Source organism: Schistocerca piceifrons, chromosome 4 (genome assembly GCF_021461385.2).
Source record: "Schistocerca piceifrons isolate TAMUIC-IGC-003096 chromosome 4, iqSchPice1.1, whole genome shotgun sequence".
NCBI lineage: Eukaryota > Metazoa > Arthropoda > Insecta > Orthoptera > Acrididae > Schistocerca > Schistocerca piceifrons.
The window spans coordinates 241,556,453-241,577,938 of NC_060141.1; the positions used below are offsets into that span (position 1 = coordinate 241,556,453).

The window sequence follows — 21,486 nt, forward strand, 5'->3', positions numbered from 1 at the left end:
AAGTTTGACTTTACTTCGGCTGTCTTTTCCATCGTGCTTACCAAGTCGAACAGCTTTGTCAGTTGGTTGTCCCAAATCTCTCATTGGAGGAGCTTACCGATGCTCAACGCCGGGGCTATCAGCGGAAAGATCTCATTAATTCTAAGGGTATGTCGGTGCTGCAAATGCCTTGTTTCGACTTAAATATTATAGTGCCATATCAAATTCATCTCGCATTATCGCGTCAGCTGCCGGCCGGTGTGGCCGCGCGGTTCTAGGCACTTCAGTCTGGAACCGCGCGACCGCTACGGTCGCAGGTTCGAATCCTGCCTTGGGCATGGATGTGTGTGATGTCCTTAGGTGTCCTTAGGTGTAAGTAGTTCTAAGTTCTAGGGGACTGATGACCTCAGATGTTAAGTCCCATAGTGATCAGAGCCATCTGAACCATTTTCATCGCGTCAGCTACATCATTATCATCGATGTCCTCGAGCTTCTTTTACTTGGGTAGCTGTTTTATACTTTCTTTCCAACTGAGAATCGTCTTTCCTTAGTTCTGGCTTGCATCTGAGCTCTTTATGTTTTGACAACTAATTTTCGTTTTTCCAAATATTTCCTCAATTTTCCTACACGCGATATTTATCTTTCCCAAAGTAATGGTTGATTCCACAGCTTTGCATTCGTCTGCTATTCCAGTTCACAATTTCTGTTAGTCTTAGTTTCTATACTGTGGATTCCTGTTTGCTTGCTTCATTTGCTGTATTTTTATATTTTCCCCTTTTATCATAAGAAGATTAACATTTCGCTTGTTTTTTAAGCATTTCTACAGGATCTTGACTTTTTCCTAAGAAATTACTCTGCTGCCTTCACTATTACTTCATTTCTCAAAACTCCCCATTTTTTTTCTACTGTATTCCTTTCTCATCTTTCAGTCAGTCGTTTCCTATAAATCACTCTGGAACTCTCGTTGTTGATACATACACGAACGCTCTGTTGTTCAACACTTTCGGAAGGTTGATGCCAAGTTCAGATGACGGAAATCTGATGCTCGTTTTCAGATCACATGTTAGTGGTCTAACATTCAACTTATAATCGATCATATGAGCATGCATTAACGCACATTGACACCGCGTTTACGGAAACAGTCCACAGAGGCAGACGAACGCGCGTTGGCGAACGGTTAGCAGAACGAATCGAGCCTGTATGCCGTTCAGTTCAGCGCTAGTTTCCGTCATGACCAGACGTGTTTTGTGTATGTTTCTGTTATCATTCTTTGTCGAAGGTTGCGAAAAATGGGCGAAATTCTGACATCGAGCTGCCAATTGTTGTAGTGTATAAAAGACCAACATTTTGGAAATAAAATTCTGAGGCGGCGAGCTTGGGAAGAAATGGGTTTGACCTTCTGTGAGGGTAATGACTAAGAAGAGAAGAAAGTATAAATACGACAGCAATTTTATTGTTAACAAGTACACTTTCGCTTCTTTCAACAATTTGCATGTTCAAGTCTACCTTCTTTAACAAAACAGTTGATTAATTTAGCCCGAACGGATTATTCATTGATCAAGTGGGTCGTCCGTTGTGGATAGAATTTATACTCGTGAGATTTCCTTCTAAGATGTCTTCGTGTTGAAATACACCTCTCATTCGAGCATATTTATGAAATGAATATAGTTATGAAGTACTGCAATCGTTTCAATCTACACAGACTTATAATGGGCGATGCAGTATTCATCACTTATTAAACGCGTTACGAGAAGTATACTACACTCGACATACATTCATGTTAAAGTTTATCGATAGTTAAATATATTGGTTCCGTGAGTCAGCTGCTTTCCGCCGTAGGGTCCTAGTAAATTTTCCATCAGTCCAAATGCTTCACCACCAACGATTACGTAAGGGAGTTCCATATCGTCGTTCTCTTTCAAAGGCCTTTGTTTTAGAACATCCAAAGATTTTCCAGTGAGTTTCTGAGACAGAAGGAGTCTCTGAAAATTCCTGAGTCGCTGTCTTTTCCAAAAGCGCGAATGTCTACTAAAGCCATGGTAACAGTCACATAGCGCAAAGAGCACTACAGAAACAAATGTTTATAAGTTGAACCATCAGCAACTTGAATCTTCTGGATTTCGTATTCTGACACGTTTACCTTCGAGAGCTCCGATGTTTGAGGGAACATTGAAGTATTGCTTCCCTCGAAATCTTTGAGATATTTCAGTTCAGTTTTCTTCATATGGTGTTAGCAACACAGAGTTTTAATACAGGTAACTTAGCGTATTTGACTAACTATCGAATTTTCCAATTTTATATGAGTAGTGCAGCTCAGCCACTGAACATCCGCTTGCATAATATCTGAAACCGACACAGACTGCGAGATAGTAACTACAGGAACTAACGTAACGTGCTCTGCGACTCGTCATCCGTACCCTATAGGAATTCAATCACGCGTTAATGTGCATCAAAGCGCATTACAACTGAACTTAGGAGGAGAAGGCGCGGGACGTATCTCACCTGATTTGGCTCACTGTGTAAGTAGGAGCAAGTGTATGACCGTTTGAAGTTCCCCACATATTTCGTTTGAGTGGGCAGTAGGAAAAGAGAAAACGCTCTCGAAAGTTGTTTTGATCACGTTGTACCGATGTCTGAATAGGAGTTCTCTAGTTAGTGGCGTGGCCCAGTCTGTAAGCGTCCAGAACGCCAGTTCTGCCGCTCGAGTTCGATTCTCGTTGCCATCCAGTTTCTTTTATTTATTTTATTTTGTTCCTCGCAATGTTAAACTACCAACGACAAAATTTTTATACAGTTCAATTTGTACAGGGTGGTCCATTGATAGTGACCTGGCCAAATATTTCACGAAATAAGCATCAAACGAAAAAACTACAAAGAACGAAACTCGTCTAGCTTGAAGGGGGAAACCAGATAGCGCTATGGTTGGTCCGCTAGATGGCGCTGCCATAGGTCAAACGGATATCAACTGCGGTTTTTAAATAGGAACCCCCACTTTTTATTACGTATTCGTGTAGTACGTAAAGCAATGTGAATGTTTTAGTTGGACCACTTCTTTCGCTTTGTGATAGATGCTGCTGTAATAGTCACAAACGTACAAGTACGTGGTATCACGTAACATTCCGCCAGTGCGGACGGTATTTGTTTCGTGATACATAACCCGTGTTAAAATGGACCGTTTACCAAATGCGGAAGAGATCGATATCGTGTTTATGTATGGCTATTGTGATCAAAATGCCCGACGGGCGTGTGCTATGTATGCTGCTCGGTATCCTGGACGACATCATCCAAGTGTACGGACCATTCACCGGATAGTTACGTTGTTTAAGAAAACATGAAGTGTTCAGCCACATGTGAAACGTCAACCACGACTTGCAACAAATGATGATGCCCAAGTAGGTGTTTTAGCTGCTGTCGCTGCTAATCCGCACATCAGTAGCAGACAAATTGCGCGAGAATCGGGAATCTCAAAAACGTAGGTGTTGAGAATGCTACATCAACATCGATTGTACCCGTACCATATTTCTATGCACCAGGAATTGCATGGCGACGACTTTGAACGTCGTGTACAGTTCTGCCACTGGGCACAAGAGAAATTACGGGACGATGACAGATTTTTTGCACACGTTCTATTTAGCGACGAAGCGTCATTCACCAACAGCGGTAGCTTAAATCGGCATTATATGCAACGGAAAATCCGCGATGTCTGCGACAAGTGGAACATCAGCGACCTTGGCGGGTTAATGTATGGTGCGGTATTATGGGAGGAAGGATAATTGGCCCCCATTTTATCGATGGCAATCTAAATGGTGCAATGTATGGTGATTTCGTACATAATCTTCTCCCGATGTTACTACAAGATGTTTCACTGCATGACAGAATGGCGATGTACTTCCAACATGATGGATGTCCGGCACATAGCTCGCGTGCGGTTGAAGCGGTATTGAATGGCACATTTCATGACAGGTGGATTGGTCGTCAAAGCACCATACCATGGCCCGCACGTTCACCGGATCTGACGTCCCCGGATTTCTTTCTGTGGGGGAAGTTGATGGATATTTGCTATCGTGATCCACCGACAACGCCTGACAACATGCGTCAGCGCATTGTCAATGCATGTGCGAACATTACGGAAGGCGAACTACTCGCTGTTGAGACGACAGTCGTTACAGGTATTGCCAAATGCATTGAGGTTGACGGACATCATTTTGAGCATTTATTGCATTAATGTGGTATTTACAGGTAATCACGCTGTAACAGCATGCGTTCTCAGAAATGATAAGTTCACAAAGGCACATGTATCACATTGGAACAACCGAAATAAAATGTTCAAACGTACCTACGTTCTGTATTTTAATTTTAAAAAACCTACCTGTTACCAACTGCTCGTTTAAAATTGTGAGCCATACGTTTGTGACTAGGACAGCGCCAACTGTCACAAAGCGAAAAGAGTGGTCCAACTAAAACATTCATAATTCCTTACGTATTACACGAATATACAATAAAAATGGGGGTTCCTATTTAAAAAAAAAAAAGCGCAGCTGATATCCGTTTGACCTATGACAGCGCCATCTATCGGGCCAACCATAGCGCCATCTGGTTTCCCCCTTCAAGCTAGACAAGTTTAGTTCTTTGTAGTTTTTTCGTTTGACGCTTATTTCGTGAAATATTTGGCCTGCTCATGATCAATAGTCCACCCTGTATATTTGGAATTAATCTATACAATTTACAATTAATTAAGATTACTTTAATTTGAGTAATGTAATACTTAAACAGTTAATTATTCAAATTAAAGCAATCGTAACCAATTGAAAGTTGTATATATTAATTTTACATATATAAATCGAACTGTTAAACTATATTTAAATTTTATAATTGACAGGAATAAAACACAACGAATAAAAAAGCGGGTAACACCTCAAATCGAACTCGAGCCGCTGAATTATCGCCCCGTTCGCTTACTGTGGAAGTATTAGTCAAAAATAGTGCACAACGTACTCAAACAACTTCCAACAGCATTTTCTGTTTTCCTACGGCTCATTCAGACGACGTCTCTTAGAAACTCGAAAGGGACGTATAGTTGCTTCCACTGACACAGTTTGAGACAGATCGTGATACCCGTCCCGCGCCCTCCCCTTGTTAGCCTAAAGCCGTTGGCACACGGACTGTGCATCCGAACGTTGAGCGTTTAGCGTGCCGAGTTTCTGACGTCATAGCGTGGAATAGCACGCTCGGTAGTCTTTCTGAACATACAGAGCAATATCTGGCATGTCAGATATTCTGAGCGTGCGTCTGAGCGTTGACCAATGAGATGGCACAACGCCACCTACGTCACAAGCACGCCGTCTCCCTTCAGTACAGAGTTGAGAGGCGCCATATTGGCATTCATTTCAAGCTTATACGTATATATGCCGTTTCTGAGCACCAGTAAATTGAGAATCACTGGAAACCCCGTTGTTAACTGTGTGATTCGTTCCAATAAAATAATGAGAAACATCATATTCGTGGCTAAAGAATCACTGTAACTTGCGAAATTATGAGAGCAGGCTATTTGAAGGCAGCGACACACTGATGATCCACCTAAACGTATTGTTCTTGGTACAATTTGTTATAATTAAATTTCAATTAGTAACATATCTACGATTAAGGTTTTCAGCACGGGGTAACATAATATGATGGATGCGTAATGCATAGCGTCACTGTACTCCATTGAGAGGTTGGATGGGGCAGTGGTTCGCGTCTTGACAATTCCAGATTTTTCTCCTAACATTCGCGTTTTTACTAGGTTTCGATACTTTATTATTAGTTTCATACAAATATATACTATAATATTTGATGTTATGTAAATATAAGTTCACCTTTTTTTGAGGAGTGACTTTGTTCGATTGGCTTTATCTACAGGACACCTTGCGCTACTTGTATAAAGATATTTTGCTCCTTTTTTCTTTTACGCTTCGTAATTCACATGTTGCAAAGATTCTGCTGCTGGATAGGAACAGTGATCAAGTAAGACTGACCTTGGGGTTTTACTAAAATGTGGGGATGATGAAATAATGTTTATCTTATGTGGAGAAGTATTTCAAATTTGTAACGCAATGTTTGTAATGGAACTTTTATAAGCCTGTTTCATTATTGATTGGACACGGTACTTTCCTTTTCGTGGACGAAATGTGCGTTTTAATAGAGCTAGCGTGGGAATTTTACGCGCGCCCGTTGAGTAAACAGTGTGATTTACGAACTAGAAACATCTCTCAACTGCCGCTGGAGTGCGTTGCGGTCGCGAATACCACGTCGGGGCCCACGTACCGTATGCACAAGTCGCATCGTTCCTGAGCGTTCAGCAGCACGTTGAACTTGGCACGCTCAACGTTAACGTTCGACAGCACGGTCCGTGTGCCGACAGCTTAAGGCGCCGGACTACACGGACCGGAACGCCAGACCGTTGGCCAGCTGCCTGCTACCCGTGCAGACGAGTCCTGCCTCGCCACCTCGGCCAGCTGTGTGCGTTACATTATGCAGCCGGCAGAGTAGGGAGCCGTGCCACGCGTCACTCCACGTCACGGAGCGAAACGATTTGATCCCCCTGGTCTGGACTTCCATCAGCCAGAAACTATGTACAAGCGCCGTCGGTCGCTACTCCAATATACTGTACATTTCTGTCGAAATTACCTGCATCCGCAATGTGAACCTTCAAGTTTGTCGAAAGATGTTAAGGCAGTTTCAACAAGCTCTTTCACGCTCGCTACTCCAATATAATGTACATTTTTGTGGAAATAACCTACATCCGCAATGTGAACCTTCAAGTTTGTCGAAAGATGTAAAGGCAGTTTCAACAAGCTCTTTCACGCATGTCTTACTACGAGCTACTTGATGTAGAATGGCGATTTCTACGAGCAGCTGGAAGGCATCGCCATGGGTAGTCCACTCAGTCCAGTGATTGCCAATTTCTTCATGGAGTATTTAGAAAGACAGGCACTGGACTCGGCACCTTGTAAACTAAGGTGTGGACGACACCTCCGTCGTGTAGAGCTATGGTGAACAGCTGCTCGATGACTTCTTAAGACATCTAAACAGTCTCCATGTAGCATAAAATTAACTATGGAGATAGAAAAGGACCAACAGATTGTCATTTCTAGACGTGCTGGTTACATGGAATGCTGAGAATCTGGGACACAGCTTGAACTGGAAACTGACACACAAGGACCGGTACTTGCGCTGTCAAATCATCTGCCGATACAGAAAAGAGTGATACGTTTGTACTACACACGATTTCATAAAAATTGGATGATTTATTCAAGAGACAGAGCTTCACAAACTCAGCAAGTCAAAGTCACGTAGACCCACTTCTGGCCTTTACCCAAGCAGTTATTCGGCTTGGCAGTGATTGATAAACCTGGTGGATGTCCTCTTGAGAGGTATCGTGCAAAATTCTGTCCAGTTGGAACGCTAGATCGTCAAAATTCCGAGCTGGTTGGAGGGAACTGCCCATGATTCTCCAAACGTTCTCAACTGGGGAAAGACCCGGTGACATTGCTAGCAAAGGTAACGTTTGAGAAGTACGAGGACAAGCAGGAGAAGGGCTTGCCATGAAGGACAACAAGACGGAAGTACAATATCATCGACGTACCGCTGTACTGTAAGCGTGCCCCGGATGACAACCAAAGAGGTCCTGTTATGAAAAGAAATGGCACCCCAGATCATGATTTCTGGTTGGCAGTCGCTTGGCTGGCGATTACCAGGCTGGTATCCCACCGCTGTCTGGAACGTCTTGTCATGCGTGCTCAATTCGAAGCGGTACTCATCAACGAAGGCAATCCTAGTCCAGACAATGAGATTCCAGGCCCGAACACGTATATGGAGACGCCCTGGAGTGTGGTGGGATACCAAGCCGACTGTCGCCCGCCATACGGCCCGACAACAAGGAATGATGGCCTCGCTTGCCAGTTCTTTTCATAGCAGGTTCCCCTTGGGTTGTCATTCGCTGCACCCTTACAGCACAGCTGTACGTCTACGATACTCTACGCCCCGTTTTGTTGCCCTTCATGGTAAGTCGTCCTGCGCGCACAGTTCAGCAAGATAATGCCCGCCCGCACACGGTGAGAGTTTATGCTACTTGTCCTTGTGCTTGCCAAACCCTACCTTGGTCAGCAAGGTTGTCGGTTCTCTACCCAATAGAGAAAATTTGGATCATTATGGGCAGAGCTCTCCAACCATCTCGGGATTGTGACGATCTAACAAGCCATCCGCACAGAATTTGGGACGATATCCCTCAGGGGGACATCGAACAACTCTATCAACCAACGCCAAACCAAATAACTGCTCGCATAATGGCCAGAGGTGGACTAACGGGTTATTGTTTTCCTCAATTTAAGAAGCTCTTTCTCTTGAATAAATCATTCAGTTTTTCTGAAAGTGTAACCATTTGTTTGTCCATAGATGTACGTCACATCTACTGATGTCCGTTCAATCCGGAAAATTCCATTGTGGTGCGTCGTTTTCTTTTTGTCTTAGGGTTACACCCTAATCTCCGGTCACTATCTTGATCCAGGTTGCCACAAGCGATAGAAAGTAAGCCAGCCATTCATGTTGGTGTAACGTTAAAAAACGTCGGTGGAAGAACCCGAGACACAAGCCAACAGGTAATAAGTCAACAAGTGCTCATGGAAGCCTCAACACTTTTTTAAGTATCGCGTTCATTTCAGTCAATATTCACATAAATTTTTTAATGGATATATCGGTTTCGACTGAGTAGTCCTCATCAACAATCTATAAACACTTGTCAGTCGACGGCTGCGTCAAATAATAGGAGTTAACATTTCCATAACGCTCCTACTAGACCTCTCTAGCGGGAGTGTCCTCTAGTAGTATTTCCACGATATCCTCTACTGCAGGGTGATGCATAGTTATTTAACCACCGTTCTGAAACAAAAACAGATGGATAAACATAAATTTGAAGCCAAACAGTATGAGATGGGAGAAATATAAAAGGCATCACGCGGGAAATCAAACAGAAGGGGGATTTCACGAGAAAAACAACGTTGCCTTTCTTTTGGACATAGTTTTATTCATCCTACATTGTGACTGATGTTTCTTTCTCGCAAATGAAGTGAAATCTGATGCCGCTAAGAAGCCCAGCGCACTGAGATCGTCCGGGTATCAAGAGAAAGAAGTGCTCATGTTATAGCAGAAGATTGAAATCAGTGCCAAGCATGCAGACCACCCGTTAACCACAGGTCGATGGTGAAACTTCTTGCCGAATTCCGCGAAACTCGTACTGTCGGGAGACAAATAAAAAACTGGACGATTGAAAACGACTTCGAACGAAGCAACATCAAACTCCTTTATGACAACCTAGTACTCCAGAGGCAGTACTCGCTGTACTTCGCACGGAACTGGGATCAACCGTACATTAACAACGAGAATTTTGGCCACACATAAATGACATCATTACAAATTCAAATGTTTACAGCGTCTCATTGAGGACGATCCAGGTCGACGGGTTCAGTTCGCAGGTGGGTGATACGTTAGCTAGATGAAAGTTGTTGTTTCCCTATTGCATATTGTTTACGGGAGAAGCTAATTTCGGTGTAAACGGAGAGGTAAATAAACACAATTACAAATACTGGTCAGTTGTCAGCCCACACCGGGTGGAGCCATCAAAGGCAGTTGTACCATCGAAAGCGATGTTTTGATGTGGTATATGGGGGTTCTCGTAATGGTGGGCCCTTCTTCATTCAGGGCACGCTAACAGCAGCCTGTTATCTGCACTTTTTAGACGAAGATATCCTGCCGCCACTGCTCTTTGTAGAGGCAGCGTTTTAAACTTTACTTCAGCCCTTTTGTGCCCCAGATTATGTACTAGTTGTCCAGTTATACCAGTTTTCCTGGACATGGTGAGGTCATGGAGGACCAGGCGAGTAGCTGCCATGTGTTCTCGATATAAGTCCTCTAAATTTCTGTCTGCGGAGACATGAGAATGCAGTTGTGTACACGGTGAAGATCAGAAAACTTTCACACCTCATGGAGCGGACTGTTTATGTTTTTCCTTGCAGTCCGATAGATGTGTTAGTTAATGTGCAAGAGGATCATGGTAAGCGAATGACTACAACCTTACAGCGCGCTCGAGAACACGTGCGTCATATCCTGTAGTCTTGGAGTGCTATCACCACTATTTGTCTTGGTTTGTACGAAATGTGACATAACTCAAAATGAATAATGCTGTGCTCAAATGAAAGATACAGTCGTTTTTCCCGTATAATTCTCTGTTTGTTTGCTGTGTCACGTCATCCCCTTTCCATTGGTAAATCACGGTTGCATGCATAACGGCCACCATATCTTGTTAACATAGCCTCATAGCTTTTGCCCATTGCCCAACGCATACTAAATAACTTTAAATGTGTATTTACCCACCTGTTTTGTTTTAATCAGGTGGTTAAAGAAAAACTACAGTCCGAGCCTCTTGGAAATATTGACTCAAATGATGCTTTGACACAACCATCGGCAAAGCTGTGTTTGTGGGGTATTGATGATGAGTTGTCAGTCGAAATCGGCATAACCATTAAGCAATTTATGTGGACGTTGACTGAAATAAATTTTACAGCTTAGAAACTTCAGGAAGATACAAGAAATATTCTTCAGCCTTGCGCGTGTTTACACCGTAGACATCGTACAACTAAAATAAAGTAAATAACAGCTCGCACTGAGGCGTAAAACCATTCTTCCTAAGCCCCATTGGTAAGTATAATGGGAAGAACCTCCGAAGAGATTCGCAAAGAGTAGAAATATGGAATGAGTAAAGTTAAACTTAATTTCAGGTAAATAAAAGGTAACAGCGTTTTATTGTAAAGAAAAGACGGGAAACCTATAAGTGGCCGATAAGCGACAGGCATCCATATAAAGTTAATACTGTGTAACCTTTTGCGTCTTCTGTATAGCAGGTTATGCCGCTGCCTCTTCTTTTAGTCTTCTTGTTTCATCTTGTTTGTCGCGGCTTTTTGAGATCTCTTGATGAAGAGACACGATATAATAAGTTCCGTAGTGATACAATGAAGTTACGCAACAGTTGGTGATTTAAGTTTTGAAACTGCCGATTTATTGGCATTTATGGAAAGAAAAACACTCTCATACTCTCATGCGGTCACGTGTAGCATTTTATGTGTGTAATTGGACTTACTGCGTCGCAAATCGTTCTGTTAATTAATTAATCTGCATTAAAGTGTTGCTAGGCAACGTAATCAAATCGGTGATGGGTGTCTCAATTAAAACTGAACATCGATATTTTAAATAAACTTTCGATTCATTTTTGTCAAAATCAGTACTTGTCTCAAAATTAACTTCCAACTTAGTGCTTTAAGTCCAAGCGCACTGGCAATTATTGTATGCGATTTACAGGACAGCTCGATTACGCACTGGCGTGTAACGTATTTTAAATCGGGCGCGCAAGTTTCAGTTTTCCATATTGGGCTAAACGACTCTTTTGTAATAACGTGATGTGTCTGTCTCACGTAAAGTCTAACTGGAACTGGATTTGTCTCCAACCGAGTCAAAATCATAAAAATAAAATTCACCGCACAGGTCAACGAACTGTACACGCGCACTTTTGCACTCTAAGTGATAACTCGTCTCAGAGTAAAAGCCGAACATCAATTCACACTTTTTTCATGCATACAAAAATCAAAACACCTTTATATTAAACAGATAAATTATGGCATGCAATTAGTAGTTAAACATTTCCGATTCTGAATAAACTTCAAGAACTTGTATTTCATAATCAACAAAATTTATCACCTGAGAGAAACTATTTGTTTACTAAAACGGATTCAGATTACAGTCAACTCGAGTCTGGACGATGACGTCACGAATCGACACTTGCTTGGAATGAACGAAATACCTGTACTCAAAAATACTGTCCGTTGAGTGATTTACCGACTTTTATAACAAATTTGGCTACCCCTTGCATCGCTACAAGGTCTCTTAATTTTTTCTAGGTTTCACATTTTTCTCGCCTGCCTCACAGTACCAATTCTTCTGTGGTCTTTATTTTTGTCTTAATGTGCCGGGGGGTTATAATTAAAGTGCAGCGACTCACAGAGGTCTAGTGTGGGCTGTAATTATCGTATAGCAGCGAAAAATTGGTAGATATTCTAATGCGGAATAGATTTAGGCTGAAAAAATTAGTTCCAGTTTTAGCCGACAGTTGCAAATCTGGCACCGTGAATGCAAGAAAGATCTACAGAATTGTTTCCACATGTAATGGATTAGGGACGGGACGTGGGAAGAGAAGGTCAAAGAAGTGAGAAAACACAATATTGATTTTATAGTCAACTGCCCCTTACACTATTTGTTGAATATGAGCACCAGAAACGTTGACGAAATGCTGTACAGCGCCAGATTTGCACCTGGTGACCAAAATTGGATCTATTTTTTTCCAATGTAAATCAGTTCCGCATCAACGCATTAGCATATCTAACAAGTTTCGCTGCCATACGACAATTACAGCCCACTCTGGACTTCCGTGTGTAGCTGCAGTTTTTATACTCAGCTGATATGTTTTGCTGCCCCTTGTACAGTCCCATATTAGTGTGAGAAGAAAAGAAAGGTTCAGGCAGCTACTGTTTTATGCACTGAGGAAGATGATTCAGAAAGAACGAGCATCGAGAGTGACAGTGCACTAATGTTCCAGAACACAAGGCCGGTAAAAGGAGGCTCGGGAATGGCCCACTGAGCATTAACAGTTATGACTGACAGATATTCACAAGCAAGAACACGATGGACAGGTGGTGTGAGTATTTTGAGCAATTAATGGATGCAGAAAACCAACATAACAGCTTCCCACAGCTGAAGAATGAAACAGGTAATAGCTTCAACCACGGCTCTCCAGTAAACCTAAACTCAAGGCATACAATCCAGTCATAGTCCCCACTGCGTTATTTGGAACAGATATCTACAGTAGCCTCTAATAATGACGGACTACACGGAGCGGTTGATATTTGAGGGAAATAATACATTGAAGAACGTTTTTGAGACTATTAGAGATGCGAATGGCCGAAGAAAAAGGAAGAAGCAGGAACTGTACGAATAGATGAGGAAACCAAACATTGTCCTGAAAATGAAAGCAAGAAGACTGGGGTGGGCAGAACAAGTGGCTGGCATGCCTGAACACTGTAGAGCCAAGGCTGTGATGATGGGAAAATACGAAGCAATACGTCCGTCTGGCAGATCCAGGAAGCATGGGACGAAATCATGAATGATCTACGACAGCTGGAGTTGAATCAAGCTGGATGCAAACAGCTCAAGAGCGTAGCCAATGGAGGCAGTAGACTTATTCCGTTTGCCTGTTAACAGGCTTAAGATCAAACTCCTAATCCTTACACGGTGTGTATTTGTTTACCCCTTCATACGCCACTTTTCTCAAAAAGCGTTTCGTCATAGCTTTAGTGACCATATTGAACAAATCTGGAAGCGTAAGCTGCCGTGACGTGAAAGGATTTCCGTGGACCAAATTAATTCGGTTCTGTCAACTGTCGAAAGGGCAAACGAGTGTTCCCGGTCAGATAAAGGATTAAAAGGAGATGAATGCATAAAGGCACAGCCGGCTATTGAATGAGCGCCTCTGCTCCCCCCCCCCCCCCCCCCCTTCAGAATTCCGCAGCGAGGGACGAATTTTCCACTCAGATGGCTCCTCGGTTAAGTGAGGAACGAAAACTGACCCGAACAGAGCACTTCTTCGGAATTAATCTTTCTCTAAAAGGCGTTCGAAAAACTTTAGCTGCCAACTGAAACGAAGTAAAAGCAAAATTCAAGTTGTTTTCTTTGTTTTCAGCCTCATTCTTTCGCAGTTGCAGATATACAAGTTGTATAGGTTAATTTCCGACTTTTGTAACTACAGGGTGTTACAAAAAGGTACTGCCAAACTTTCAGGAAACATTCTTCACACACAAAGAAAGAAAATATGTTATGTGGACATGTGTCCGGAAACGCTTACTTTCCATGTTAGAGCTCATTTTATTACTTATCTTCAAATCACATTAATCATGGAATGCAAACACACAGCAACAGAATGTACCAACGTGACTTCACTTTGTTATAGGAAATGTTCATAATGTCCTCCGTTAGCGAGGATACATGCATCCACCCTCCGTCGCATTGGATCCCTGATGCGTTGATGCAGCCCTGGAGAATGGCGTATTGTATCACAGCCGTGCACAATACGAGCAAGAAGAGTCTCTACGTTTGGTACCGGGGTTGCGTAGACAAAAGCTTTCAAATGCCCCCATAAATGAAAGTCAAGAGGGTTGAGGTCAGGAGAGCGTGGAGGCCACGGAATTGGTCCACCTCTAACAATCCATCGGTCACCGAATCTGTTGTTGAGAAGCGTACGAACACTTCGACTGAAATGTGCAGGAGCTCCATCGTGCATGAGCCACAAGTTGTGTCGTACTTGTAAAGGCACATGTTCTATCAGCACAGGTAGAGTATCCCGTATGAAATCGTGATAACGTGCTCCACTGAGCGTAGATGGAAGAACATGTGGCCCAATCAAGACATCACCAACAATGCCTGCCCAAATGTTCACAGAAAATCTGTGTTGATGACGTGATTGCACAATTTACAATTTGATCACGTTGGAATGAAGCCTCATCCGTAAAGAGAACATTTGCTCTGAAATGAGGATAGACACATTGTTGGATGAACCATTCGCAGAAGTGTACCCGTGGAGGCCAATCAGCTGCTGATAGTGCCTGCACACGCTGTACATGGTACGGAAACAACTGGTTCTCCCGTAGCACTCTCCATACAGTGACGTGGTCAACGTTACCTTGTATAGCAGCAACTTCTCTGACGCTGACATTAGGGTTATCGTCAACTGCACGAAGAATTGCCTCGTCCATTGCAGGTGTCCTCGTCGTTCTAGGTCTTCCCCAGTCGCGAGTCATAGGCTGGAATGTTCCGTGCTCCCTAAGACGCCGATCAATTGCTTCGAACGTCTTCCTCTCGGGACACATTCGTTCTGGAAATCTGTCTCGATACAAATGTACCGCGCCACGGCTATTGCCCCGTGCTAATCCATACATCAAATGGGCATCTGCCAACTCCGCATTTGTAAACATTGCACTGACTGCAAAACCACGTTCGTGATGAACACTAACCTGTTGATGCTACGTAGTACTGATGTGCTTGATGCTAGTACTGTAGAGCAATGAGTCGCATGTCAACACAACCACCGAAGTCAACATTACCTTCCTTCAATTGGGCCAACTGGCGGTGAATCGAGGAAGTACAGTACATCCTGACGAAACTAAAATGAGCTCTAACATGGAAATTAAGCGTTTCCGGACACATGTCCACATAACATCTTTTCTTTATTTGTGTGTGAGGAATGTTTCCTGAAAGTTTGGCCGTACCTTTTTGTAACACCCTGTATAATGAAAATATTATTAAGATCAGACGCGTTTAACTTTATTCTAAAAGAATCTTCAGTGGTCATCGTAACAATATGGTATGATCGTAATCAACAAAACTGTAAGAGAAAAAAGCATATTCTTATTGTGCCCACTGAAGATGCTTTACAATTAAGCGAAAAGCTCCTGGTCTTAATAAGATTTTCATTGCACATGCACCGTGTTAAGAGTGTGCCGAGCATACCAAATTTGAGGTATTACCTTTCACCATGGACAATGCAGTGGCTGTAGGTATTCTCTTGACGACCAAAAGCAGCAGAGTTTGCGTGGAATTGTCAGTGCTTACAGACACGCAACACTGTGTCAAATAACCGCAGAAATTTATGTGGGACGCACGTTAGTGCGGCGAAATCCGGCATTTACGAACTATGGCAGCAGAAGACCAACGCGAGTGGCTTTGCTAACATCACGACGTCGCCTGCAGCGCCTCTCCTGCGCTGGGGACCGTATCGGTTGGACCTTAAACCTCGCCCGATGACTCCCGATTCCAGCTGGTAATAGCTGATGGTGAGGTTCGAGTGTGGCGCAGATTCCATGAAGCCATGGACCCCAGTTGTCAACAAGACACTGTGTAGGCTGGTGGTGACTCCATAATGATATGGACTGTGTTTACATGGAATGGACTGGGTCCTATTGTCCAACTGACCCGATGACTGATTGGAAATAGGTATGTTGAGCTCCTTGGAGACCCTCTGCAGCCATTAACGGACTTTATGTTCCAAAACAACCGGACCACAGTTGTTCGCGACTGGTTTGAAGAAAATTTTGGACAAACTTATCGAATGATTTGGTCACCCACATCGCCCGACGTGAATCCTACCGAATATAATCGACAGGTAAATTCGTGCACAAAATCTTAAAACGGAAACAGTTTCGCAATTATGGACGGCTACAGAGACAGTATTTCTGCAGAGGACTTCCAACGACTTGTTGACTCCATCTCACATAGAGTTGCTGCACTACTCTCGGACAAAAGGAGGTCCGACACGATTTTAGGAGATATCCCTTGACTTTTGTCAACTCAGTGTATATTAGTCGTTAATTGTTACGCTAACAGCAGCTTTCGTCGTCATGAAAAGTGAATTTAGCTTATATTTACTGAGAAAAAATAAATGATACAACACTATTTTCTACATCGGAGTAATACTGCAAGTAGAGTAAAATGGCATCTAAAATCTATATGCTAGTACTTGGAAAGTTTTTTTACAGCGTATATCTTAAATACTGCATACTGTAATTCAAGGATTATCTAGAGAATTCAGAGCAGGTTTGATAAATTTAACATAAACTCATAATAAAAACCTCCGGTATTAACAGTATTTGGTCAAAATACAGTGCACCCTACTGTAAACTTAGTAGTGGAAAGGCGTCAGGACCAGATGAGATACCAATGAGAGTCTACAAAGATTATGCGATAGAAATCTCTCCCCTTCTAGCAGTATTTTATCGTAGATTGCTTGATGAACGAAGGGTACCTAGCGACTGGAGGAAAGCGCACGTCATTCCCGTTTTTAAGAAGCGCCGTTGGACAGAAGCATACAATTGTCATCGATCTATAACGTTGACGACAATCTGTTGCAGAATTGTGGAACATGTTTTGTGCTCAAGAATTATGACGATTTTGGAGAATGAAATACTCTTTTATAAATATCAACGTGGATTTCGCAAACAGAGATCCTGCCAGACTCAGCTAGCTCTGCCCTCCATGAGATCCGCAACGCCGTAAACAACGGCGCTCAGGTTGATGCCTGTTTCGTGACTTCAGGAAGGCTTTTGACACCGTCGCGCATAGCCGTTTAGTGAAAAAAATACGAGCTTACAGAGTATAGGAGCAGATTTGAGCAGCATTACTCAGCACATCGCTCTTAACGGAACAAAATCGACACATGTAAACGTAATTTCCGGAGTACCCCAAGGAAGTGTGATAGGACCGTTACCGTTTACAATAAAGTGTCGGATGCTCTTTAAGGCTGTTCGCAGATGATGCGGTTGCCTATAGCAAAATAACAACACCAGAAGATAGTAACGATTTGCAGAATGATCTCCAAGGAATTAATGAATGGCGGAGGCTCTGGCAGTTGACCCTGAACGTAAATAAATTTAACATACTGTGCATACATAAGAAAGGAAATCCACTACTGTACAGCTACACTATTGATGATAAACCACTGGAAACAATACCCACCATAAAATATCTAGGAGTAATTATCCAGAGCGACCTTAAGTGGAACGACCACATAAAACAAATAATAGGAAAAGCAGAAGCCAGACTCAGATTCATAGAAAGAATCTTAAGCAAATGTAACTCACCCACAAAAGAAGTGGCTTATAAGGCGTTTGTTCGACCGATTATTGAGTATTGTTCATCTATCTGGGACCCCTACCAGCTAGGACGTAGAGAAGAGGTAGAGAAGATCCAACGAAGAGCAGCGCGTTTCGTCACGGATTGTTTAGCTGGCGCGAGAGCGTTACGGAGATGCTCAACAAACTCCATTGGCAGACGCTACAAGAGAGGCGTTTGTATCACGGAGAGATTTACTACTGAAATATCGAGAGAGCTCTTTCCGGGAAGATTCGGACAACATATTACTTTCCCTCTCTCTCTCGAGAGAGAGAGAGAGAGAGAGGAAAAAATTCGAGAAATTAGAACCAATACAGAGGCTTGCCGACAAGCATTCTTTCCACCCGCTATTCGAGAGTGGAAAAAGGTTGGAGGGCTGAGTTAATGGTACAAAAATTAGACTCCGCCACACACCAGTAGGTGTTCTGCGGAGTATGATGTACATGTAGAAACTGATGCAACGAAGCTCTTTGCTGGATATTATACTAACCTCTTTCCATTTTGTAGAGCTCTGCATCTCGTTTACATATGGAGAGATGTACCATCACTTTTTTCAGACGGAAATCTACGTCTACACACACATTCCGTAAGCCACAATACAGTGCATGACAGAGGGTACTTCGTACCACTTCTAAAAATTCCCTTTCTTGACCCATTCGAATATCCATTTCCCACATTTTTTTCTAAATTATGTAGCACTTTGAGATCGTTGTCTATTGTAACACTGTGTCCTGTATCATCTTGGAAGGAATGGAAGTATTCATCCATGGCCACATAGGGAGTAATGAGATTCTGAATGAATGACAGACTTCAAACATTCTCATTTATTTTCCAGTTTCACTACAGTACTCTTACAATAAAATAGACATAACATGACAGTCGTTTGACTGTAACCCCAGCAATAGCTTAGAAATATGTAAAATAAATTGTTTATATCATGATGTGTACAATAATATTGTAACAGGTGCTCAATTTGTGATGTATTTCGTCAACCTACATGTGTAATACGATAGCAAGACGTGCAGAAGACATGTACACATCTGACACCATATACATCGAAAAATCGATGGTCAAATCGAATCCAGCTGTATTTCGACCGCCATCTTGTCCACTGCCTAACAGATTTGTTTTTGTCATCGTGTTTCCAAGTTACTGTTGCGTTAGAGAAAATTTGTGAACAGTGACCAAGAAAGCCAAGAGAGCCACAGAAATGGAAACACATCAGTGCATCACAACGAGACTGCCACGCCAGAAGAACAAAGTGAGTGACCTTTACAAAACATTTTCACACAAACATCAGTCCAGCTTCCTAAGTGACATCGTCTCTTACTAAGTTTTCTCTTCTTCCACAGGATAACCACAGCATTTACGATAAGACTATGTAACATCAGTATGACCTTATTGTAAAATTGTTTTTGTAATGCCATTTATCCTAAAGATGAGGTATTCCCTCGAAACATGTCGCTAAATAAATAAGTAATACAATAGTCAACAAAGTTTGCGACTGGCGGCGGTAATTTAGAAAACCTTTACATATTTCTTGAGACAATCACGGTCGAAAAATAGTCAAAAAGAGGGCAAAATGGTTGTTTGTATGCCTCTGTAGGAGTCCTATATCCCGTACAATGTCTTTAGAGTCCTTACGGAAGATGAACGCCAGAGACAGTAAAATTGTGCGCAGTCTGTCGCAATTACTTGTTATCTAATAGCCTTCATGAAATATTTTGTTCTTCCTGGAATCATACGCAGATGTATCTAAGTTTCATATCAGTAAGAAAGAAGTTTTAAAACTTATTACTTCGTTAATATTTTGCGAGAGACGGTGCTTAGTATTGTGTCGATAGTTGGGAGTGTGGGACGAACACAGTGCAAGTACAATAGTAGAGAATGGTTGTTGGCCAGTAGGTGAGACAATGGCGTGTGTCACAACATGTATGCAGACTGCTTTCGATGCACAGCGTGGACTATAAAGTCAAATTGGAACTGTCAGAAATGCTTCGTGTCTTAAACTGGAATGTTTTTTAAGTGGACTGTTTTTTATAATTAGCATATGATGCGAACTGTAAGTATATACACTGAAGCGCCAAAGAAACTGGCACAGGCTTGCGTATTCAAATACAGAGATATGTAAGCAAGCAGAAGACGGCACAGCGGTCGGCGACGCCTATATAAGGCAAGTGTCTCGCGCAGTTGTTAGATCGGTCACTGCTGCTACAACGACAGGTTATCAAGATTTAAGTGAGTTGGAACATGGTGTTACAGTCGGCGCATGAGCGATGGGACGCAGCATCTCCGAGGTAGCGATGAAGTGGGGATTTTCCCGTGCGGCCATTTCATGCGTGTGCACTGAATATCAGGAATCCGGCAAAACCTCGAATCTCCGACATCGCTGCGGCCGGAAAAATAACCTGCACGAACGGGTCCAATGACGACTGAAGAGAATCGTTCGACGTGATAGAAGTGCAACCCTTCCGCAAATTGTAGATTACAGTGCTGGACCGTCAACAAGTGTCAGTGTGCGAACCATTCAACGAAATGTCGACATGGACTTTTGGAGTCCGCCAGGGCCCGTCAACACTGACATTGGATTGTTGATGACTGGAAACATGTTGCCTGGTCGGACGAGTCTCGTTTCAGATTGTATCGAGCTGATGGACGGGTACGGGTATGGAGACAACCTCATGAACCCATGAGCCCTGCATGTCAGCAGGGAATTGTTCAGGCTGTTGGAGGCTCTGTAATGGTATGGGGCTTGTGCAGTTTGAATTATATGGGGCCTCTGATACGGCTAGATACGACTCTGACAGGTGACACGTACGTAAGGATGCCGTCTGATCAACAGCACCGATTCATGTCCATTGTGCATTCCGACGGACTTGGACAATTCCAGCACCACAATGAGACACCCCACGGGTCCAGAATTGCTACAGAGTGGCTCCAGGAACATTCTTCTGAGTTTAAACACTTTCGCTGGCCCCAAACTCCCCAGACGTGAATATTACTGAGCATATGTGGGTGCCTTGCAACGTGGTTTTGAGAATAGATCTCCACCCCTCGTAATCCTGCGGATTTATGGAAAGCTCTACAGGATTCATGGTGTCAATTCCCTCCAGCAGTACTTCAGACATTAGTCGAGCCCATGCCACGCCGTGTTGCGGCACTTCTGCGTGCTCGGGGGAGGGGGCCTACACGATATTAGGCAGGTGTATCAGTTTCTTTGGCTCTTCAGTGTAAATAAACTGAAGTCTTGTCGTCATAAAATAAACTCATAGAAAATAATGCAAAAGCTACCGCATTCGAACATTGGAGAGAAATTTTCATTAAGCATAGTGAAGTTACCGGACAGTACTGTATCTGTGGGAAGTACGTTTTTTCTGCACTGTCGACTACTGTCAGTTGAATCAACAAGGTGGCCTGTGACACAAGTGCCCATCCCAAGAGTACAAATACCGTTTCAGTTCCAAGTAGGACTGCTCTAGTGGAGTATGACTAATTGTTCGCCAACGTGGGATGAGAACACTCCGTGTCTGACAGCTAAGTAGTTTTTCGCAGGACATACAGACTGTTAGGAAGCTGTCCTCTCATAATCTTGTTGAATAAGATTTGTGTAATGAATGTATAATTCATAAGCCGAATTTACATGTATGGTTTCTCATGTTTTCCACCTGTTGCACGTAACTTTGTTTCCAGATATTTTCTATTACTTCC

General features: G+C 42.8%; 1 protein-coding gene across 3 annotated transcripts in view; it reads right to left on the reverse strand.

Moving 5' to 3' along the window:
- LOC124794790 (neural proliferation differentiation and control protein 1) overlaps positions 1-21,486 on the reverse strand; it is a 1,027,601-nt gene that overhangs the window by 23,561 nt on the left and 982,554 nt on the right. The window lies entirely within an intron of this gene.